Source organism: Oncorhynchus mykiss, chromosome 1 (genome assembly GCF_057628025.1).
Source record: "Oncorhynchus mykiss isolate SJ-2025 chromosome 1, ASM5762802v1, whole genome shotgun sequence".
Taxonomy (NCBI): Eukaryota; Metazoa; Chordata; class Actinopteri; order Salmoniformes; family Salmonidae; genus Oncorhynchus; species Oncorhynchus mykiss.
In genome coordinates, this window is record NC_143022.1 from 82753665 (window position 1) to 82776856 (window position 23192).

The 23192-nt window shown below is 43.6% G+C and overlaps 1 protein-coding gene across 1 annotated transcript in view; it reads right to left on the minus strand.

Moving 5' to 3' along the window:
• The window catches only part of LOC110530138 (spectrin beta chain, non-erythrocytic 1), a 133732-nt gene extending 110850 nt beyond the window's left edge, over positions 1-22882 (minus strand). The window contains exon 1 of the mRNA XM_021612995.3: positions 22526-22882. The gene's annotated coding sequence lies outside the window, so the exon portion shown is untranslated. The remainder of the gene's footprint in view (positions 1-22525) is intronic.
• Between the last annotated feature and the right edge of the window lie 310 nt (positions 22883-23192).

Genomic DNA, 23192 nt, shown 5'->3' on the forward strand with positions numbered 1-23192 from the left:
TTGACAGGAGAAAAGGGGATTATAAATCTATCCGGGTCAGCTCACCGCAAGATGTGATGGTTTTCCCTTGCAAAACACTTTAATATCTGGTTCTCTAAACATTTTGGGAAAGTGAGAACATTAGAGTTAGTGAGCTATATAGCAATGTTAGTGTCAGGCAGTTAGAGAGCCATGCATTTTAAATTACCAGGCCCCTTTTTCCCCACTATTAGTTCCATAAACACTGCTCAACCTGACGAGAAGGCCAACAAAGGACTCTCCATATAGGCAGAAACACATAGGCCAGTGGACTTACTAAGTACAGCAGTATCACGCCAATATTTTCCAAACCATATCAGCCATTTACAGTACCATTATCCAAGCTGAGCGGCATTTTTGGTACCTTGTGCGAGTATGCAATAGAGCAGCAATAGTTAACACATTTAAAGAGATTTAAACTGAAACGTTGCAAATATATTGAAAGCCGAACACTGTATCCCTAGCCAGGGCACAGGCAGAAACGGTGCATTCTCCAGGCACACTATGGTCTGGATAACATTACTCTCCCTCCCACTCTACTCAGAGTACAAACACTCAAACGCTCCCTCCCACAGATTTCCTACACTTACGCAACTCCACCAGCCCTGCTGCCAAAAGGCTCTCTTCTCCCTCAGACCCAAAAACAGCCACTCCTCTCCATGCACGGGTGGGGGGAGCAGGTTGGGGTGGGAGGCCAGCGGCAGGCTACAGGCTTTAGGGATCGGGGGACTTTAAACCTAGAACATAAGTAATAGTTCTAGACAGTTTTGATCTGTGCTTAGAGGGCAAAGTCATTAGCAAGTCATGTCCACAGGCGCAGGGGGCAGTGTGGCAGCTGAGAGGATAGAGGATGGGTAGGCGAACAGAGAATTACCAAGCAAACATATGATAACCATACCAAAATGGTTATGGTAGGAGTTAGGGACGTCCCATGATCCGATAGCACTAGCCTTTAAAACGCCACTTCAGGAGTCTGTTTTGGAGGTGAAGAAGAAGTTTCTCATCGCACAAGAGAGACAGGGATGCTCGACCACCACTCCAGTCTACACATCCATCACCTCAACACTACCACTTGTTGGATTTTTGTTGGATCTTGGCCACTTTCATGTCACGCCTGGTATGCCATTAACCCAGGTTCTACAAATTAGAGGATAATCCCCTTAACAGACAAGCCACGTGGTACTGTAAATAAACCAGGCATTAAGTGACCATACGTCTTCCAGTTGGCTTCTGGTCCACATCAGGCAAGATGAACAGCTGGGTAACAGACTCTGCCAACTGCACTGTGGATATTTCATTTCAGAGGAACGCTTCCCTGTCCTGAATAATAAAAGGCCAGTTTAAAGAAGCTGATGCCAAATATGTTTTATTGATGAACTAGGTTACATCAACCACAAATCAATTAGTTCATCTGATCAAAGAAAGGAAATATTCTACAGCAGTTCCCTGGTCAAAAAAAAAAACTAAAAGCCATTAAGGCCGGGACAAAATCCCTAATGAATGATATCTGACATGACCAAGATGACCCTGACAACCCTCCAGCTAGCTAATGTAGACAAATCTAGCCGAGGTTTTCCAGAGCTACACATTCACACAAATCTGAGAGAGAATTAGTCCTCAAAATAATTATAATTTCCTAGCACATGAGAATAGACCCATTGATAGTTTCACAAAACAGATGGCCCAATTGACAGCACAGACGCTTCGACTGTGAACAACAAATTTCACAAGGCTGTGTAGCATAGCCCGAATTAAGCTCATCTGTCACTCATGGGCTTGGAATGAAAAAATAAAACAAATTAAATTTTAAAAAAAAGTACTTTGGGAGAGAATAAGGCCCATAGTCTGTGGGTGAGGCCCTTCAGTCCAGTCAGAATGGCGACTACGAACAAACAATAGCATGATGTCACAGATATATAAAAGTAGCAAAAAAAGTTTATACGGCTAAAACTACACTGATATCATCAAGCCTTACTAACAAACAAGCAGCCAGACAAAACTAACAGTTGATGGGTACTAGGGACAGGCGGAAATCAAAACATACGTCAACTAATCTATTATTAATTTTAAAAAGCATCCAGACCGTTCAGCCAGTACAGGCCCAGAGGACTGGAGCCCTGCCCAGCATTTTATGGCCACTATGTCACCATGGAAACTCACAATCTGCTCTTTGGGAGTCCTTAAGGACCAGCCCCGCCAACCCCAAAGTGGGGCGGACATTTTGTGGTTAGTGGGAGTAAGGGCCAGTGATGGGACACTTAAAATGGAGGACTTAGGATGGGTCTGTCTTGTTTTGAATATCCTCTTTTTCAGCTTATCATTGTAGATTAACCACAAGCACACAGCAAGAGGACATCCAAAGTAAATAAATAGTGAATCCTCATCAGCAAAATAAACTTCACACCTTAAATCTGGGCTCTGAAAGCACACATGAGGGCTCAGTGCATTGCATAAGGGGCTGCAGATCGTGGAAAGTGACAGGAAGCTCCTAACAATTGACAGGAAGCTCCTATCGATCATCTGAATTGTGTTTGGGATGCTGCTTCATCTGGCTAAACTGAAGCAGAACAGGGCACCCCGCTGACCGATAACAGTGCTGAGAGACCGGTTGGGACAGGAGCAAGGGAAAGGACTTTGTGGTGAAGGTACATGGTCTGTCCAAACCCTCTGGTAAATCACAAACTGTCAGCAATTCTAGCCTTGCAAACCACCGTACTTAACCATGGCAAGGTGACTGGGAATATGGCAGAATACAGTGTAGTTACTCCCTCTGTAAGGCAATCAAACAGGCAAAAACGTCAGTAGAGACAAAGTGGAGTCGCAATTCAATGGCTCAGACATGAGGCGTATGTGGCAGGGTCTACAGACAATCACGGAATGCAAAGGGAAAACCAGCCACGTCGTGGACACCGACATCTTGCTACCGGACAAGTTTAAACACCTTCGCCCGTTTTGAGGATAATACAGAGTCACCGACGCGGCCCACTACCAAGGACTGTGGGCTCTCTGACATTTAAGCGTGTTAACCACTTTCAAGGCTGCCGGCCCAGACGGCATTCCTAGCCGTGTCCTCAGAGCATGCGCCGACCAGCTGTCTGGAGTGTTTGACAGATTCAATCTTTCCCTATCCCAGTCTGCTGTTCCCACTTGCTTCAAGATGTCCACCATTGTTCCTGTACCCAAGACAGCAAAGGTAACTGAACTAAATGACTATTGCCCCTTAGCACTCACGTCTGTCATCATGAAGTGCTTTAAAAAGGCTAGTAAAGGATCCTAGAATCTCTACCTTACATGACACCCTAGACCCAGTCCAATTTGCTTACCGCCCCAAAAGATCCACAATGATGCAGTCGCTATCACACTGCCCTATCCCATCTGGACAAGAGGAAAACCTATGTAAGAATGCTGTTCATTAACTACAGCTCAGCGGTCAACATCATAGTACCCTCCATGCTCATTATTAATCTTGGGGCCCTGGGTCTGATCCCCACCCTGTGCAACTGGGTCCTGCACTTCCTGAAGGGCCACCCCCAGGTGGTGAAGGTAGGAAACAGCCACGTCACTGATCAACACAATGGCCCCACAAGGATGTGTGCTCAGCCCCCTCCTGTACTCCCTGGTCACCCATGACTGCGTGGCCACGCACGCCTCCAACTGAATCATCAATTTTGCAGACAACAGCAGTAGGCCTGATTACAAACAATGACGAGAGCCTACATAGAGGTGGTAAGGGCCCTGGGAGTGTGGTGCCAGGAAGAACCTCACTCGATGTCAACAAAACAAAGGGACTGATCGTGGACTTCAGGAAACAGCAGCATGCCCCTATCCACATTGACGGGATTGCAGTGGAGCAGTTAGAAAGCTTCAAGTTGCTCGGCGTACAAATCACTGACGATCTGAAATGGTCCACCTACCCACGCAGACAGTGTGGTGAAGGCACAACACCGCCTCTATAACGTCAGGAGGCTGAAAAAAATTGATATTGCACCTAAAAACGCTCAAACTTTTACAGATGCACAATTGAGAGCTTCATGTCAGGCTGTATCACCGCCTGGTATGGCAACTGCACCACCCGCAAACACAGGGCTCTCCAGAGGGTGGTGTGGTCTGCCCAACATCACCGGGGGCAACCTACCTGCCCTCCAGGACACCTACAGCACCTGATGTCACAGGATGGCCAAAAAGGATCATCAAGGACAACAACCTGAGTCACTGCCTGTTCACCCCACTATCATCCAGAAGGTGAGGTCAGTACAGGTGCATCAAAGCTGGGACCGAGACTGAAAAACAGCTTCCATCTCAAGCCCATCACTGTTAATAAATAGCCATCACTAGGCGGCTTCCACCCGGTTACGTAACCCTGCACCTTAAAGCTGTCGCCAAATATAACTATTATTGTTTCATCAGACCAGAAGAGGACATTTCTCTAAAAAGTACGATCTTTGTCCCCATGTGCAGGGGTAAACCGTAGTCTGGCTTTTTTAATAGCGGTTTTGGAGCAGTGGCTTCCTCCTTGCTGAGCGGCCTTTCAGATGTCCATATAGGACTCGTTTCACTGTGGATATTGATACTTTTGTACTTGTTTCCCCCAGCATCTTCACAAGGTCCTTTGCTGTTGTTCTGGGATTGAGCTGCACTTTTCACACCAAAGTACATTCATCTCTAGGAGACAGAACGCGTCTCCTTCCTGTGCGGTATGACGGCTGCGTGGTCCCATGGTCCTCATACTTACGTACTACTGTTTGTACAGATGAACGTGGTACCTTGCTCCCAAGGATGAACCAGACTTGGAGGTCTACAATTATTTATTTTTTTAGTTCCTGGCTGATTTATTTGGATTTTCCCATGTCGTCAAGCAAAGAGGCACTGAGTTTGAAGGTAGGTCTTGAAATACATCCACAGGTACATCTCCAATTAACTAAAATGATGTCAATTAGCCTAACAGAAGCTTCCATAGCCATGACAGCATTTTCTGGAATTTTCCAAGCTGTTTGAAGGCACAGTCAACTTAGTGCATGTACACTTCTGACCCACTGGAATTGTGATAGTGAAATAATCTGTCTGTAAACAATTGTTGGAATATATACTTAGGACATCTACTTTGTGCATGACACAACTGAGTGGCCAAAACTATAGTTTGTTAACAAGAAATGTGTGGAGTGGTTGAAAAACGACTTTTAATGACTCCAACCTAAGTGTACGTAAACTTCCGACTTCAACTGTACATAGACGTGAAATCCCTGGCCACTTCAGTAATGGAACAATAGTCACTTTAAAAATGTTGACTCATTTAATTTGTATATACTGTATTCTATGCCACACCGACATTGCTCATCCTAATATATTACATTATTTTCATTTTAGGTTGTGTGTATTGTGAATTGTTAGATATTACTGCACTGTTGGAGCTAGAAAAAAGCATTTTGCTACACCCGCAATAATATCAGCTAAACATGTGTATGTGACAAATAAAATGTGATTAAACACTAGAAAAGACAGTTAAATCTAGTTTTACGACACTCACTGAAATAACACGCTTGGAAACTTCTTCAAATTTCTCACAACTTTAGTCTGCAAGTGAAGGGTGCAAATTGCCATTACTCTGAGATGGACAGGGTGCACTTGCGACAAGTGGGTTCAAGAGGACCCTTCAGAGCTCAAGATCTCTTCGAATGAGGAATGGTAACGCGGCTAACTTCAAGCAATGCAAGTAGATACGCATGCATCAATTCAAACTTTGGCCAAGACTTCCTAAACATAAGCCAACATATAGCAGGACAACTGTTAATTACATGGAGGCTTGCAAGTCAAGGCTGACAAATGATCACGTGGAATCACAATTCTCCTATAGAGCTCAATTTTTATGGAACGGTCTGCCTACCCATGTCAGAGACGCAGACTCGGTCTTAACCTTTAAGTCTTTACTGAAGACTCATCTCTTCAGTGGGTCATATGATTGAGTGTAGTCTGGCCCAGGAGTGGGAAGGTGAACGGAAAGGCTCTGGAGCAACGAACCGCCCTTGCTGTCTCTGCCTGGCCGGTTCCCCTCTTTCCACTGGGATTCTCTGCCTCTAACCCTATTACAGGGGCTGAGTCACTGGCTTACTAGGGCCCTTTCATGCCGTCCCTGGGAGGGGTGCGTCACCTGAGTGGGTTGAGTCACTGATGTGATCTTCCTGTCTGGGTTGGCGCCCCACCCCTTGGGTTGTGCCGTGGCGGAGATCTTTGTGGGCTATACTCGGCCTTGTCTCAGGATGGTAAGTTGGTGGTTGAAGATATCCCTCTAGTGGTGTGGGGGCTGTGCTTTGGCAAAGTGGGTGGGGTTATATCCTTCCTGTTTGGCCCTGTCCGGGGGTGTCCTCGGATGGGGCCACAGTGTCTCCTGACCCCTCCGGTCTCAACCTCCAGTATTTATGCCGCAGTAGTTTGTGTCGGGGGCTAGGGTCAGTTTGTTATAGGACAGGAGAAGTACTCCAGATATTCGGTGTCCTGTGTGAATTTAAGCGTGCTCTCTATATTTCTTTCTCTGAGGACCTGAGCCCTAGGACCATGCCTCAGGACTACCTGACATGATGACTCCTTGCTGTCCCCAGTCCACCTGGCCGTGCTGCTGCTCCAGTTTCAACTGTTCTGCCTTATTATTGGACCATGCTGGTCATTTATGAACATTTGAACATCTTGGCCATGTTGTTATAATCTCCACCCGGCACAGCCAGAAGAGGACTGGCCACCCCACATAGCCTGGTTCCTCTTTAGGTTTCTTCCTAGGTTTTGGCCTTTCTAGGGAGTTTTTCCTAGCCACCGTGCTTCTACACCTGCATTGCTTTCTGTTTGGGGTTTTAGGCTCGGTTTCTGTACAGCACTTTGAGATTTCAGCTGATGTACGAAGGGCTATATAAATAAATTTGATTTGAAGTAGAGTTCTTTCATCTTTTGGTTTCTTATGAGCAGTAATAACGCTCACCCACTGTCCCCATTAACTAGAATTCCTCCTTTTAGGGAAAACAAATATTTACCTACAGTGCTGGACTTCAGCGTTTGTCTGGTCACTGGGAGGCCATGTTTTAGATTAGACCTCATTTTAAACACTCAGCTGCATCTATTAAGCAGGGTTGATTACATTTTCTTGGCTCATCTCAGACATATGCACTGCAGATAGCACAGGTTGTTCCCATCTCTGCTCAGGGTGGGACAGTATTGGTGAGGAGCCAAGGAGAGGGGGAGGGCCAACATCCCATGATTGATTACCTGCTTAGTGTGGCTTTAAGAACATTCAGCATCTGTATCAGAGAGAACAATGTTGAACTGTCATCACTAATCCATTTACTAAAATCTGTACTGCCAACCCACAGAAACTGTTCACTCGTTGAGCTTCCATTTCTACCATCCTGAAGGCTGTACACAAGCTGTTTGTAGCCATCCATTTGTAAGATATTTATGTTGCGTTAAAATCTAGGCTGTTATTGTTCAGGAGGTACAGGAATACTGCAGGGTACTGAACATGTAAATATTTCATACAGTAATGCGTTCCAATGATTGTATGAAACCGATGGAAAATTGTTCCAGGAAAAACAAATTGGCTTTTTCAGTAATCAATAATGCTGAATAAGCCATCTAACACAGGAATATAAAAACATCAATTATCGAATGTGCTTAGTATATGGGTACTAAATTAAAATACAGATGTTGGCAGCACCAGTGGGAGCCAGCACGTTCTAAAACTGACTGCACACAACAGTACAAAACATTGAGAACACCTTCCTTAGAACAGCCTCAATTCCTCAGGGCATGGACTCTACAAGTTGTCGAAAGCGTTCCCCAGGGATGCTGGTCCATGTTGACTCCAAACGCTTCCCACGGTTGTGTCAAGTTGGCTGGATGTCCTTTGAGTGGTGGCAGAAAAAGTACCCAATTGTCATACTTGAGTAAAGAGACCCAGTAAATACCAATTGAGTAAAAGTACCACAAGTAAATATACTCAAGTGCCACAAATAAACGTAACTGCTAAAATATACTTAAGTATCAAAAGTAAAAGTATAAATACATTTGAAAAATCCTTATATTAAGCAAACATCACAATTTTCTTGGATAGCCAGGAGCACACTCAGACATAATTTACAAACAAAGCATGTGTTTAGTGAGTCGGCCAGATCAGAGGCAGTAGGGATGTTCTCTTAATTGCATGAATTTGACACTTTCTGACCTGCTAAGCATTCAACTTTTGGTTGTCAGGGATATTGTATGGAGTAAAAAGTACATTCTTTTCTTTAGAAATGTAGTGAAGTAAAAGTTGTAAAAAAAAAAAGTTTTAAATGGTAAAGTACCTGTATCACCCAAAAGCAACTTAAGTAGTACTTTAAAGTATTTTTAAATAAGTACTTTACAGCACTGGGTGGTGGACCATTAGATACACAACTGTTGCGCATGAAAAATCCAGCAGTGTTGCAGTTGACACAAACCGCTACACTTGGCACATACCCCCTACAAAAGGCACAATCTATTGCCATGCCCATTTACCCTTTGAATGGCGCACACACAAGCCATGTCTCAACGCTTAAAAATCCTTCTTTAACCTGGCTCCCATTCATCTACACTGGTTGAAGTGGATTTAACAATTGATATCAATAAGAAATCATAGCTTTCACATTGATTCACCTGGTCAGTATCATGGAAAGAGGTGTGCTTAATAACAGCCAGTGCATATCCACAACAGATTACCTGCAGCACATCTCCAATATACATCTCCCACCATCTGAAGGCCAGCACGAAGGACAGAACAGGAAGAATACGTGCCTGCACTCCACCCTCCCTACAGTATGTGTTGTAACTCCTCCATACCTCTGGGAGGAGGGCCAGAGCTGAGCACGCGCACTCCAGCATCCTCAGTGCGTTCTGTCAGTGCAGCCCTATGCCGATCGACCGGCAGAATGCCCCGGCCAGATTAGAGAGCCTTCATGAATCGCTCACCTTGGATGATTCCCAGGGCATCTCGGACCATAGTGCTGCTCCTCCCAAAGAGCATTGTGAGATGTCATGCCAATCTATTTTGATTATATACGCAAGTCTCTGCACATACTCACGTTGCTCTGATTTTAGAGCAGGAGAGCTCAGCTGCACGAGAGCTCAGCTAGGTCATCCGTAGGTCAGTCACTTGTTTTGGCAGGGTAATGGTTAGCACAGCATGCTAGCTTCTGGAGTACAAGATTCCGTTGTTGACGTGAGATTGACTCTCGCCTTGGGCAGATGAGGAGTGACTCCATCACGTAGATACCGTGTATCAATAAGGACAGGAGTTGTTCCTGATCATGTGGCCTGGCGAGGAAAAGGTCAGTCATTGGACGTCCCCAGTTCTTGTTCCTCTCAGTCTGATGTCAGACACCAATCTCCTGCTGCTGGGTGACATTATTGGCAGGTCAGACGAGCAAACGATCCCCTCTCCACTGGGGAATCAATTCTGGGTTGCGACTGTGAGCTATGGGGCTGAATTATGTGTTCAAGGACAGGCTCCCAGGGCCTTGCCTGTGGACCCCACTATTCCCAGCATGCCATGTGTGGGACAGTGTATTTAAGGAAAAATAATACTCCAGAGCAAATCTCCTTAATACCTCCTCAGCACAGCTCAACCCCCCCAGCCTTAGTAAAAATGAAACTCCCACAAGAGTGTATTTTAAGCAGAGACGGACACAGTTGCTGACAAGGCTCACAATCACCCCCACACTGACAAACAAGCAAACGTCAAATGAAGGAGAATCTGGACGCAGCACTGTAGTAGGATATTATTTTGGAAAAGCTTGTGCCATTATGCTGGTTAACATATGCAGTTATCCAGGGACCTCAAGTTCTAAGGATGGAGAGGAGATAGGCTTTACAGGATCCAGACAGCCTGCATATTGAGGCTGTCATAGTAACAATAATATTACTGAATGTGGATCCTGTGATCCTGAGGGTGATACTGGCAAGACATCACAGCCCACAGAATCAGAATGACAGACAGACTGAAGTAGAAGTACGCACAGTGAAAGCAGAGTTTGAAGACCCTCGTCATGTCTAATCGTGGTTTCACACTGACTATCGTTATGAACTCATGTCACCTGTTTTCATGACTTCTACCAGTGGGGCCTGCACTGTGTTTAAATAGAACTGTGTAGAAATCTCATGGGCTCAAAAATGTATATTGGTGCTTTATTTTCCTTTCCTTATACTGACATTATGTGGGGGTGTTTGCAGAATGATTCTTCAGAGAGAACAGATTAACATTGTATCTCTCCTTGGCTAGTGTTTTACACCCACTCTATAACATTATCACTGAGCTGCCACATCTGCAGAACTTCTCATTTATTTGGATTGCGAGCATCAACCACTTTGTGCATAGAACATCCCCTGCTCACAGCCTGTGTGTAGGGTTACAGCTAATGTAAGTAGCCTTTGGCTACATGCAAATCAAATTAAAGTAATCCCAGAGAAGGTCATGTCGCAAACTCCCCCTTCTCTCTCCCCCGCTCAAGTTTCCCCATTAACAAAATGCAGAACTGAAAAGCCCCCAAAAAGTCAAAGGACATGATCTCAGACACACATTGCCAATGCCTTGGATTTCATACATATACTCAAAAGTAAACATGTAAAGCTGAAATAAAAGACACCAGAATCACAAGATGCTTATTTCTCTCAAATGTTGTGTACAAATTTGTTTACATCCCTGTTAGTGAGCATTTTTCCTTTGCCAAGATAATCCATCCACCTGACAGGTGTGGCATATCAAGAAGATGAAAAAGCATGATCAATACAGGTGCACATTGTGCTGGGACAATAAAAGACCTCTAAAATGTGCAGTTGTCACAATACAATGCCACAGATCAAGTTAAGGGAGCGTGCAATTGGCATGCTGACTGCAGGAATGTCCAACAGAGCTGTTGCCAGAGAACTTAATGTTAATGTCTCTACTATAAGCCGCCTCCGACGTAATTTTAGAGAATTTGGCAATACGTCCAACCGGCCTCACAACCGCAGACCATGTGTAACCACGCCAGCCTCCACATCCGGCTTCTTCAGGATTGACGCCAGCCAAGGACCTTCAGAGGGAGTGTGGGGGTACTGAGGAGTATTTGTCTGTAATAAAGCCCTTTAGTGGGGGAAAAAAAACTCAGTCTGATTGGCTGGGCCTGGCTCCCAAATGGGTGGGCCTACACCCTCCCAGGCCCACTCATGGCTGCTCCCCTGCCCAGTAATGTGAAATCCACAGATTAGGGCCCAATTAATTTATTTCAATAGTCTGATTTCCTTCTATGAACTAAGTCAGTAAAATCTTTGAAATAGTTGCATGTTGCGTTCATACCTCTGTTCATAAGTCCATAGCTCCTAGGCCTGGAGCCATGCACACATTGGCTCTTGGGTGTGCACACAATATAGAACTCAAACTGCCTGGGGCCATGAGTGAATACACATGACAGAGTCTGAATATGAAAAAACATGGATGAACTGTTGCTGTTATCTGTTGAGCAGTAGAGACATTTGTCTCCAAACCCCTGAGGTCCAGCCCAACTGGCAAGTGTCTTCAATTACATTTTTAACCTCTCCCTGTCCGAGTCTAATACCAACATGTTTTAAGCAGACCACCATAGTAACCTGCCTACATGACTACTGACCCACAGAACTCACATCTGTAGCCATGAAGTGCTTTGAAAGGCTGATCATGGCTCACAACACTAATTATTCCAGAAACACTATACCCACTAATTTGCATACCACCCCAACAGCTCCACAGATGATGCAATCGCTATTGCACTCCACACTGCCCTTTCACACCTGAAAATGCTATTCATTGACTACAGCGCAGCATTCAACACCAGGGTGCCCTCAAAAGCTCATTATTAAGCTAAGGATCCCGAGACGAAACACCTCCCTCTGCAACTGGATCTGGGACTTCCTGACGGGCCGCCCCCAGGTGGTACGGGTAGGTAACAACACATCCGCCACACTGATCCTCAACACAGGGGCCCCTCAGGGGTGCGTGCTCAGTCCCCTCCTGTACTCCGTTCACTCATGACTGCACGGCCATGCCCGACTCCAACACCATCATTAAGTTTGCCAATGACACAGTGGTAGGTAGGCCTGGTCACCGACAACGACGAGACAGCCTATAGGGAGGCCAGAGACCTGGCCGTATGGTGCCAGGTCAACAACCTCTCCCTCAACGTGATCAAGACAAATGAGATGATTGTGGACTACAGGAAAAAGACTGAGCACGCTCCCATTCTCGTCAATGGGGCTGCAGTGGAGCAGGTTGAGAGCTTCAAGTTCTTTGGTGTCCACGTCACCAACAAACTAACATGGTCCAAGCACAACAAGACAGTTGTGAAGAGGGCACAACAAAACCTATTCCCTCTCAGGAGACTGAGTCTTGGCATGGGTCCTCAGGAACTCAAAAGGTTCTACAGCTGCACCATCGAGAGCATCCTGGCTGGTTGCGTCACTGCCTGGTATGGCAACTGCTCGGCGAGCGATACCGGAGCGCCAAGTCAAGGTCCAAGAGGATTCTAAACAGCTTCTACCCCTAAGCCATAAGACTCCTGAACACCTAATAAAATGGCTACCCAGACTATTTGCATTGCCGCCGCCCCCCCCCACACACACACACACACAACTGTTACTCTGTTGTTATCTATGCATAGTCGCTTAAATAACTTTACCTCAACTAACCAGTACCCCTTGTATATAGTCTCGCTATTGTTATTTTTCTGCTGCTCTTTAATTACTTGTTACTTCTATATCTTATCCGTATTTTTTTAAACTGCATTGTTGGTTAGGGGCGCGTAAGTAAGCATTTCACCGTAAAGTCTACACCTGTTGTATTAGTCACATGCGCCGCATACAACTTGATTTGAGTTGGTAAACACTCCCTGTCAAGTCAATCACACATTCCACAGACCAAGCCTCTCTGCACACTCCCACACCAACAGTCAGCCTTCTCTACTCACCCACAACACCATATGAATGATTCCATGCCATCCTTATACCAAAGAATCCATTAATCACTCACACACACAGGTTAACCACTTCAACAGTGCTGCACAATCTCCCACTCCTAAACAGTTCTTTAGAATAGATGACACCATGGGTACAACTGTAGTCAGACTGACCCCAGCTGAGGTCATCCCTGGGTCAAAGTTATCCATGGTTGTACACAACGTGAGGCAAACCAGGATTAGCACTGGAGAAATGTAACATGTCTCAAAACAGGTTCTGTGTAGAGCAGAGTGTAAACAGAAAATGGAAAACGTAATCTCTGTACTGAGAAGAATGGTATGATGGTGGTGGGAAATAAACTACTAGGTCTAACTGCTCTTGTCAATAAACTAAATGGATGCCAGACCTTGCGATAAAGGACAGGAGAAGACAGAGGTACAAGGTATAGAGTAATTGGGAATTGAGAGGTCCTTTCAACAATGAACTCCGATCCCTCCATTTATACAGACATGTCCACCAGAGACGAGAGAATCCAATCCTAAACTAAAACATCAGAGAGAGAATTCCTAAACAAAAAAAAAAAAAAAAATCCAATGGGGGGGGGGGGGGGGAGATAAAATAAGAGCGAGAGAAAATACCTTTCCGGCTGAAACAGAGTTGCCTATATTTAGCCAGGGTTGTGCCATTGAGCAAACGCACCAGTTCTGTCGCACCGTTCCATTTCCTACCTGCTGCAGCTTTCCAGCACTTTTCACCTTTCCCCTCACCTGATGGGACATCAACCCACTTACAGCCTTGTAGATGAACAGCCAGAGATGTTTCCACCAGGCAAGGTGACACCAGCCATTCTCACAGAGGAGCGCCCTCAGTCTGGGCTGCACAGCTCAGCTGACCCGGGGTACCAGAGATAGATGCTACAGTGGGGCTATACAGGTCAGGCCTAACCCTCTAACGGGGAAACCAAACCCACTCACAGGTAAATTCTGTGTTGATTTTACTTGAAAGGAGCACTATGACATTGGAGACGTATATAAACCTGTTTAATATGACTGGGATCCCATTAATGGGAGGGATATGACAGCCAGTGAAAGTGCAGGGTGCCAAATTCAAAAACAGAAATCTCATAACTAAAATTCCTCAGACATAGTAGTATTTTACACCATTTTAAAGATAAACTTGTTAATCCCACCAGTGTCCGATTTCAAAAAGGCTTTACGACGAAAGCACAACATTGTTAGGTCAGCACCTATTCACAGAAAAACAGCCATTTTTCCAGCCAAAGACAGGAGTCACAAAAAGCAGAAAGATAAAATGAATCACTAATCTTTGATGATCTTCATCAGATGACACACAATACATGCATGTTTTGTTCGATTAAGTTAATATTTATAGCCAAAAACCTGTTTACATTGGTGCATTTTCAGTAATGTTTTGCCTCTAAAACATCTGGTGATTTTGCAGAGAGCCACATGAATTTACAGAAATACTCATAAACATTGATAAAAGATACAAGTATTTTACATGGAAATTTCAGATAAACCTCAATGGAACCGCTGTGTCAGATTATTTTGAAACTTTACGGAAAAAGCACACCATGCTATAATCTGAGTACAGCGCTCTAAACCCAAACAAGCCATAAACATATCTACCATGTTGTGGAGTCAGATGTCAGAATACCATTATAAATATTCACTTACCTGTGATGATCATCAGAATGCACTCCCAGGAATCACAGTTCCACAATAAATGTTTGGTTTGTTCCATAAAGTCCATCATTTATGTCCAAACACCTTTTTGTTCGCACGTTCAATACACAATCCAAACTCACTGCGTGCGGGCAAGTCCATGCAAAAGTTCAGAAGAAAAGTCATATTACAGTTCGTAGAAACATGTCAAATGATGTACAGAATCAATCTTTAGGATGTTTTTATCATAAATCTTCAATAATGTTCCAACCGGAGAATTCCTTTGTTTGTAGAAATGCAATGGAACGCAGGTCTAACTCACATGAACGCGCATGGTCAGCTCATGACACTTTGCCAGACCCATGACTCAAAGAGCCCTCATTCCCCCCCTCCTTCACAGTAGAAGCATCAAACAAGGTTCTAAAGACTTTTGACATCTAGTGGAAGCCTTAGGAAGTGTAACATGACCAATATCCCACTGTATATTCGATAGGCCGATGAGTTGAAAAACTACAAACCTCAGATTTCCCACTTCCTGGTTGGATTTCTCAAGTTTTTGCCTGCCATATGAGTTCTGTTATACAAAGACATCATTCAAACAGTTTTAGAAACTTCAGCGTTTTCTATCCAAATCTACTAATATGCATATATTAACAACTGGGCCTGAGTAGCAGGCAGTTTACTCTGGGCACCTTAATCATCCAAGCTAGTCAATACTGCCCCCAGCCATAAGACAACAAAAACAATTCCATGAAACAAAGGCTACTACAGGTCCCTGGACATCTTTTTCTTTTGATCTGTTTAATAAAGCAAAAATAAATAAATAAAAATAACACTATATAGCCTGAAAACAACATGGCTAACCCCATAGTTTTGATATCATGGATGGTCAGTCCCTGCATTCATAGCTCTGTCTATGGATTTGAGTTACATTTCTCTAGCCCTTCCCACAGCTTACCGACACGGGGGTGGGTAGAACACTTTGTTTAACTTCCGATTCCCCTTTAGATCTTTGCTCTTCATTTGTGACTAGGGGCAGTATTTTCATTTTTGGAAAAAAAACATTCCCGTAATAAAACGGGATATTTTGTCAGGACAAGATGCTAGAATATGCATATAATTAACAGCTTAGGATAGAAACCTCTAAAGTTTCCAAAACTGTAAAAATATTGTCTGTGTATAACATAACTGATGTTGCAGGCGAAAGCCTGAGAAAAATCCAATCTGGAAGTGCCTAATTGTTTTGAAAGCGCTGCGTCCCTATTGAGCAGTGAATGGGCTATCAACCAGATTACTCTTTCTCCATATTCCCGAAGGTGCCTACAGCAGTGGTCACCTGATGCTCCCAGAAAGATTCTCGCGCAAAATACAGAGGTAGCCATTACCCCAATCGGTCCTACTGAAAAACAAATTGTCCCGATGGATATATTATCAAATAGATATTTGAAAAACACCTTGAGGATTGATTATAAACAACTTTTGCCTATTATGGAGCTAATTTTGAATATTTTTCGCCGTTTTTGTGACTGCAATTTCCGGGCGATTTCTCAGCCAAACGTGAAGAACAAACGGAGCTATTTCGCCTACAAAAATAATATTTTTGGAAAAAAGGAAAATTTGCGATCTAACTGGGAGTCTCGAGTGAAAACATCCGAAGCTCAAAGGTAAATGGTTTAATTTGATTGCTTTTCTGATTTCCGTGACCAAGTTACCTGCTGCTAGCTGGACAAAATGCTATGATAGGCTATCGATAAACTTACAAAATGCTTGTCTAGCTTTGGCTGTAAAGCATATTTTGAAAATCTGAGATGACAGGGTGATTAACAAAAGGCTAAGCTGTGTTTCAATAGATTTCACTTGTGATTTTCACAAATAGGAATATTTTCTAGTAATATTTATGTCCTTTGCGTTATGCTAATTGGTGTCAGATGATGACAACGGTCCCGTTCACGGGATGGGGTGTCACTAGAGGTTAATAACCTTTTAAGGATAGGGGGCAGCATTGTCACTTGATGAATAGCGTGCCCATAGTGAACTGCCTCCTACTCTGTCCCAGATGCTAATGTATGCATATTATTATTACTATTGGATAGAAAACACTGAAGTTTCTAAAACTGTTTGAATTATGTCTGTGAGTATAACAGAAGTCATTGGGCAGGCAAACTTCCAATCAGGAAGTGGAAATTCTGGGGCTGGTTGATTTGCAACTCATCACCTAGTCACATCCAAATAAGATATGGATCTGTTCGCACTTCTGACGCCTTCCACTAGATGTCAACAGTCAGCAGAACGTGGAATGAAGCCTCAAGTATGATGTGGATGGAAGGGGAATGAGTCACTGGTCTAGCAGAATGCCAGTTCCTGGTTATGCACAGTACTCATTATATTGTCATGCGTTCCATTACTCTGTATACAAAAACGAATGCTCCGGTTGGAACGTTATTGGAAATATGATAATAACATCCTGAAGATTCTTAGTTTGACCAGTTTATTCGACCTGGAATACAACTTTTTGAAGTTTGTCTGAGTTTGCCTGGACCAGCGCCAGCTTTTAAACATGTGAACTAAACGTGCTAGCAAAAGTAGCTAATTGGACATTCTGGAACAAAACAACGATTTATTGCAGAACTAGGATTCCTTGCACTGCATTCTGATGAAAGCTCAAAGGGAATATTTATGATATAATTTCGTATTTCTGTTGACTCCAACATGGCAGAGAAATATATTTACGTCTGAGCGCCGTCTCAGATTGCATGGTATGCTTTTTTCGTAACGTTTAAAAAAAATCTGACACAGCGGTTGCATTAAGAACCAGTGTATCTTTAATTATATGTACAACATCTTTCGTCAAAGTTTGAGCATTTCTGTTATCTGACGTAGCTCTCGAATTACTCCGGATATTTTGGAGGCATTTCTGAACATGGCGCCAATGTAAACTGAGATGTGGATATAAATATCGAACAAAACATAAATGTATTGTGTAACATGATGTCATATGAGTGTCATCTGATGAAGATTATCAAAGGTTAGTGATTAATTTTATCTTTGGCTGGGAAAAATGGCTGTGTGTTTTTTTGGATTTGGTGGTTAACATAAATGTTGCGTTCGCTGTAAAACATTTTAAAAATAAGACAGGATTGGTAGATTAACAAGATGTTTTTCATTTGCTGTATTGGACTGGTTAATGTGTGATAGTTAAATAATTCTAAAATATTTTTGAATTTCCCGTGCTGCCTTTTCAGCGGAATGTTGGGGGAGGTTCAGTTATCGGAACGTGTCCTAGACAGGTTAATGTACATTTACTTTGTTTACAAACATCTGGAATAAAAAAAAAAAAGTTGACCTAAGCTTGAGGCATTTATAAGTTATATTCTTCAAGAATCAATGGGTACAAATAATTAATGTATACATCTAAAAATGGATGAAGTAACTACAGATTGCCTCTTTAAAAAGGAACAAACCCAACCAAAAGCAGAATCTCATTCTCTTGATTGAAGAGAGGGAGAGGACAGAGAACAGGTTCCCACTGCAGGGCAGGCTGGCCTCATTCCTGAAAATAGACATCACCTGCTTGCTTATCTGCCACCAAGTTCAAGGACTCTTATAGGACAATGAGCATTCCTCAGTTCTCCCAGAGAGCTAGAAAATAAGTTCCTCCGTCAGTAAATAAACACCCATCACTTCACAAGACAAGAAGCCTGTGAGAGGTTAACAGGATTTGGGGTCACACTCAAAATTGGAATACCACACTACAGGCTGATCCAACTTTGATGTAATGTCCTTAAAACGAGTCAAAATGAGGCTCACTAGTGTGTGTGTGGACTGCACGTGCCTGTATGACCTCCCTACAACGCCTGGGCATGCTCCTGATGACCTGGGCCCAGACAGTAAATCTCAGTAAAACAAAAATGGTATTCCAAAAAAGGTCAAGTTACCAAGATCAAATACAATACATTCTATCAAGATACTGTTGCCCATCCAGATCTGGCCAAAAAATATATATACTTGAATCAGTAATAAAACCCATTGCCCTTTGTGGTTGAGTTCCACTCAAACCAAGAACTCACAAAATGGGACAAACACCCAATTGAGAAACTGAATGTAGAATTCTGCAAAAATATCCCCAGCGAACAACGTAAAACACAAAACAATGCATGCAGAGCAAAATTAGGCCAATACATGCTAATTGCCAAAATCCTGAAAAGATCTGTTAAATTCTACAACCACCTAAAAGGAAGCGATTCCCAAACCTTCCACAACAAAGCCATCACCTACAGAGAGATGAACCTGGAGAAGAGTCACCTAAGCAAGCTGGTCCTGGGGCTCCGTTCACAAACACACCCCACAGAGCCCCAGGACAGCAATACAATTAGACCCACCTAAATCATGAGGGAAAAACAGAATTAACAAAAAACAGAGCAAACTAGATACCTGACCACTGTGATTGACCCAAAATTAAGGACAGCTGTGACAAAAAAAAAAAGATAACTCCCATATCTATTGGGTGAAATACCAGTGTACTATCAAAGCAGCAAGACTTGGGACCTGTTGCCACAAGAAAAGGGACACCAGCGAAGAACACCATTGTAAATACAACTCAAATTTATATATTTTCCCTTTTGTACTTGAACTATTTGCATATTGTTTCAACACTGTATCTAGCCATAACATTTGAAATGTCTCTATTCCTTTGGAACTTTGAGTGTAATGTTTACTGTTTATTTTTTTAATTGTTTATTTCACTTTGGTTTCCCATGCCAATAAAGCCCTTTGAATTGAAAAAAGTGGAGAGATACATTCTTTTATCATTATGATCACAGTCACACTCATGCTAGAGCACAGCCAACCAGCACAAACTACGGCCAAGGGCTCACGAGTGGGCTACTGGCCTGTGATGCCAGTCATCCTAAAAACTGAGCAGAGAACGTGGCTATGGACCTGTATGTGTCACAGTTTCCTCCTGAATGGCTGAATATAGCCAATACTCTGAAAGGGCACGAGGGTTTGTGAAATGGTGGTAAATATTCACATTAATGTTCAATAGCAAGAGGCCTGCTCACTCTAAATATACACTGAGTGTACAAAACACCTTCCTAATACTGAGTTGCTCTCCCCTTTGTCCTCAGCCTCAATTCATCAGGGCATGGACTCTACAAAGTGTTGAAAGAATTCCACAGGGATGCTGGCCCATGTTGATGCCAATGTTCGCACAGTTGTGTCAAGTTGGCTGGATGCCCTTTGGGTGGTGGACCATTCTTGATACACACGGGAAACTGTTGAGGGTGAAAAACACAGCAAAATTGCAGTTCTTCACACAAACCAGTGCGCCTGGTACCTACTACCATACCCCGTTCAAAGGCACTTACACCAAGTTTGTGGACACCCCTTCAAATTAGTGGATTCCGCTATTTCAGCCTTACCTGTTGCTGACAGGTGTATAAAATAGAGCACAGACATGCAATCTCCAGAGAAAAACATTAGCAGTAGAATGTCCCGTATTGAAGAGCTCAGTGACCTTCAGTGTGGCACCATCATAGGATGCCCTCTTCACCAACAAGTCAGTTCGTCAAATTTCTGCCCTGCTTGAGCTGACCCGGTCAACTATAAGTGCTGTTATTGTGAAGAGAAAACATCAAAGATCAACAGCTCAGCTGCGAAGTGGTAGGCCACACAAGCTCACAGAACAGGCCCACCGAGTGCTGAAGCATGTAACGTGTAAATATATATATTTTTTTAATGTCCGACCTCAGTTGCAACACTCACAGTTCCAAAGTGCCTCTGGAAGCAACGTCAGCACAACAACTTTGTCGGGAGCTTCAAGACTAAGATCAACATATGCAATGCTAAGTGCCGGCTGGAGGGGTGTAAAGCTCGCCGCCATTGGACTCCGGAGCAGTGGAAACGCGTTCTCTAGAGTGATGATTCACGCTTCACCATCTGGCAGTCCAACGGATGACTCTGGATGTGCCAAGAGAACACTACCTGCCCAAATGCATTATTATGCCAACTTTAAAGTTTGGTGGAGGAGGAATAATGGTCTGGGGCTGTTTTTCCATGTTTTGGGCTAGGCCCCGTAGTTCCAGTGAAGTGAAATATTAACAGTACAGCATACAATTACATTCTAGACAATTATGTGCTTCCAACTTTGTGGGAACAGTTTGGGAAGGCCCTTTCCTGACAAAATGGTTTGTCGAGATCAGTGTGGAAGAACTTGACTGGCCTGCACAGAGCCCTGACCTCAATTCCATTGAACACCTTTGGGATGAATTGGAACGTAGACTGCGAGCCAGGCCTAATCGCCCAACATCAGAGCCCGACCTCACAATGCTCTTGTGGCTGAATGGAAGCAAGTCCCCGCAGCAATGTTCCAACATTTTATTGGACCGGGTCTCTCTTGAAAAAGACCTGTATAAATAAAGGTGCAATAATTATTTATTTTAACAGTGGAAAGCCTTCCCAGAAGAGTAGAGGCTGTTATAGCAGCAAAGGGGGGGGGGGGGGGGACCAACTCCATATCAATATCCATGATTTTTGTAGGAGATGTTCGACTTGCAGGTGTCCATATACCTTTGGCCATGTAGTGTATACATTTTGTCTTGCCCATTCAACGTCTGAATGGCAGGGACTCCCAATCACAGCCGGTTGTGATGCATCCTGGATTCGAACCAGGGTGTCTGTAGTGACACCTCTGGCACCGAGATGCAATGCCTTAGACCTCTGTGCCACTCGGGAGCCCAATGATGTCTCAATTGTCTGATGGCTTAAAAATCCTTTAATTTGTCCCCTCCCCATCTATACTGATTGAAGTAGAAATCATAGCTTTCACCTGGTCAGTCTGTCATGGAAAGAGCAGTTGTTCCTAATGTTTTGTACATTCAATATAGACCCTGCAGCAGAGCAATGATTTACAACCAAACTCTGACTCACGACTGTCAGTGACACTCCGGACAGCAAAGCCAATGCGCTGGATATCTCATAATCACAAGGCGTTCGTAACTATTTAAAAAGGCCTCAAAGCCCAATATAGTGACAACCCCGTTTGGCACAAACATGTGAAGACGTGAGGCAAATGGGGGATTTCACCACCAAAGGGTCGTTTCAGCAGTTTGGCTGGGATTTAAATTGTGCCAATGACATGACGTCACTAAATGTTTTCAACTCCCGGTAAACATTAAAGGGTAGCCTCGAGCCACATGTAGCAGAGAGCAGACTCCGATGTGACATAGGCCTACAGCGAGCGATACATGCATCTCCTATCTGATTACATAATAGCTTCAAGTTATACAGACGGTACCTAGATGTAATTCTTCCTCAATGTCATTACGCACATTTAATACAATAAAGTCCGGAATTTTGCTTTGAATGTCGCATTTTATCAGTTTTTTGTTTGAAATCATAGCAATGTTTCTATAAACAAGGGCGGCCACGCCTGCATCTCTTCAAAGAGCAGTAGGGTGGCTCCTTGTGTATACCGTTATATACATTCTCAAACCTCCATATTAACATGGCGCAATGTGTGACTGCGAATCAAGTACCCTACAGATTAGATGCTCTCTGAATGAATGGCCTTTAGAAAAACACAACGCCGCACAAACACATACATCTGATAGTTCAAGCAAAGACAACTTCAACAGGGTCAAATAAACACATGAACTAACTTCGAAATCTGAGGAATGTGGATAGAACAAGATCTGTTCGGTTCCACATTATTTTTGCAACAGTAACTGATTCTAACTGGATACAAAGCAAATTCTTATTGCGGTGTAATCTGTTTAGAGCGGTCCGGAGCGTAGGCTCCATCACCGAGAAGAGCGCCAAGCCAATATCCTATCTCAATAAAATAAATTGCACAAACTTACCAATCAACAATTTCGGAAAAGCCTGCAAACAGCACGCAGCCAGACACTGGACGAGAAAAACGCAGAATCCTGATGGAGTCCTCCTCACCACCTTTCTTGCTGCAACTGCAGCACAATCTCGACAATGGGCGGAGACTTCGTCCGCAAGGTCCCACGCACCAAGTGAGTTCTGCGCAAGGCCACCTCGTCAGTGGTCGCGTTCCTCTGCTCAGATATTGCATGCATCAACCAATGGTTGCGTGACACGTCAACTACTGTGTCATTGACTGACAATTGCTATGACATATGATATTGTTAACTGATACTGAAAATACCTGTCCAGGCGTTGTAAGATCTTGCAGACGTCAACAACGCCTGGGCAGAGGAGCGCGTCCAACATCTCCACATGCGTGATTTAGGGCAATTACCAGACGTTTGAAATTAAAAGTGGGACATTATTTCGGTCTATATCTCAATGCTGCCACTGTATAATATGCTGTGTCAGCATAATTAATTAAATGTAGAATTTTACATACATTTGCACTTGTATCAACCAGCTGAGCATTAATACATTAAATCGGGACTGGTAAAAGCACAAGCCAAAGAAAATCGTGTGTCCTAAACACATTGTAGACTGTAGACACATTGGAAATTCTTGGAAGATTCGGTAGTGTCATCATAAAGTAAA